Source organism: Pistacia vera, unplaced genomic scaffold, assembly GCF_008641045.1.
Source record: "Pistacia vera cultivar Batoury unplaced genomic scaffold, PisVer_v2 Contig164, whole genome shotgun sequence".
Lineage (NCBI taxonomy): Eukaryota > Viridiplantae > Streptophyta > Magnoliopsida > Sapindales > Anacardiaceae > Pistacia > Pistacia vera.
Window position 1 is genome coordinate 405,509 of NW_022195726.1, and position 2,388 is coordinate 407,896.

Below are 2,388 nucleotides of genomic sequence, written 5' to 3' on the forward strand. Positions count from 1 at the left end.
ACATAATAATATGATTGAAATGACAATTTTGCCCTTCTTAAAATTAGTAGTTCCTGCAATGTACGCAATAATAAACATTGCTTTGAGGTCCAACAGTTAATCTTTCATCATTTTAAAGGCTGCCCACACCATGAAATGAGCAAAATAAATAAAATAAAACTTGTCATCCTTCATCCTTCCTCATCCAACACAAACTCTATTGGCCACAAAACACAAACTATTACTAGCTATAGAGTCAACAACCATGTATAACCTATCTAAGAATGCAAGTTTGCAAATTTTTGATAATAAATATGCTTCATTGATAAACACTTTGCAATATACATGTGTTTATAACACAGAAAAACAAATAAATGGATAATATATATATATATTATTATAATATAATAAATAATATATATATATATATTTTAAATGGTTCATACTGCGTCTCATAAAAAAAAAGTGTTTGTTAAATTATCCGAATGTCACCCCATCAATGCTCCTTGACCATCATTGCCAAAGGTTGGCTGCAATAAAGGAATCAAAACTTAATCAATTTACGTTCAGAAATAAATCAGTAATAATATGAAATTTCATAAACAAACATTGGTTTAAAGTAAGCACCTGTGAGTGGGGCAATGGCTGGCTACACTTGGAATGACCCTTCCGATTGCTCAACGGTGGTGTATAGGTTGTTGTTGTAGGTGGAACAACTTTTAGTCAAGCACAGAAGAAAGATGGGAACTGTAGTTCCAAGCTCCATGAATATATCAAAAACTGATAATGAAACAGGCATCATTGATTCTCCAAAGAGCTTGATGCTGGAGCTTAGTTCGTCCTCAGTCAAAGGTTAGTCAAATTAGCCAAATATGAATAGAATATCCAAGAATTTGTCAAACATCCGCATTGTTTTAATCCAAACTTAAGATCTACGCAAAGCTCACTAAAAACTTAAAAATTTCTATTTGAAAAACTCTTTTTGCAAGAAGTTTGAGTTTATACTCAAAAAATAATGGGTTACTAAATTTAGTCTGGTGTCATAAAAGCACTAAGAAAAAAAAAAATTTCAACTGCATTTAGACATTAAGAAAACTTACAATTACAGTTATTGTAATAGATAAACTAATACAATAACTTTGACACCATGTATTTTTAAGCAACGTGAACAAATATTATGATCCAGGAGAAATTATATACTATATAAATTCAGCATAAACACCTCTATTTGTTGTGATAAACCGCCAACAAATAATAGACATATGCATAGTTTCAATTATATGAATTCTCTTTTATACAAACTACCTCTTCGAATTCATGATGGTAATAAATATGTCACTTCACATTCATAAATATTAACATTAGCATTGAAATTAAATTAAAATACTTGGTACAATTCAGATAATCATGTAACAAACTGTTAATATATATATATATATATAGTATTCAAAGTAATGAGTCATTTAACTGATACAACGTATCTTTTCGCATTCATCAAATTCAAATAATACCTTATCAATCCATTAATATTCACATTCTTCATGAATATAATTAATATTATATTTCTGTACCCTTTCACATTCAATTAATTAGTATTAATATTAATATATCTTTACCCCTTTACATTCATTAACAAAAATAATGAATCAACTAAATTCATCAAACAAACATATAATCATGCATATGAATATTTTATTAATTAATTTTATATTAATATATCTGTACCCCTTCACATTCAGTTAATTATTACTAATATATATATCTTTACCCCTAGCCTTCACATTCAATTAAACAAAACAATGAATTAAACTAAATTCATCGAACAAACGTATATCATAAAACTAAATTTTAATTAAAACATATAATCATAACATTTTGTGAATGTGAAGTTATTTATCTAATTAAACACATCCAACAAACATTGAATGTATTTTGTTATATAGATTTTGTTATTAATAAAACCAAATAGCTTAAACCAATAACATGCAGACACTTGTACAATTATAGAGCTTCTGAGATCCTATGGCAATCATATCAAGTGCTTCAGAATTATATAGATAAAACAATGAATCATCAAATTCATCAACAAAACAAATCATGCTATTAATTTTATTATTAATTAATTTTAATATTAATATATCTGTACCCCTTCACATTCAGTTAATATTACTAATATTAGTATATCTTATACCCCTTCCTCCTTGCTTCCTGTCCACCAACTAATTCACTTTGGAAAGTCAATCTAAAATTGCCTCATTTTCCAAGTTGACCCTCAGTGATGGCAGATTCTTTGTATTCCTCTCATGTTTGAATTAAAAATAGAAAAATTATGACGTTAAATTGTGAGCACAAATTATGTATTTAATAGTTTGTTATGTCATGATTTAATCAATACAATTAAATTATTAT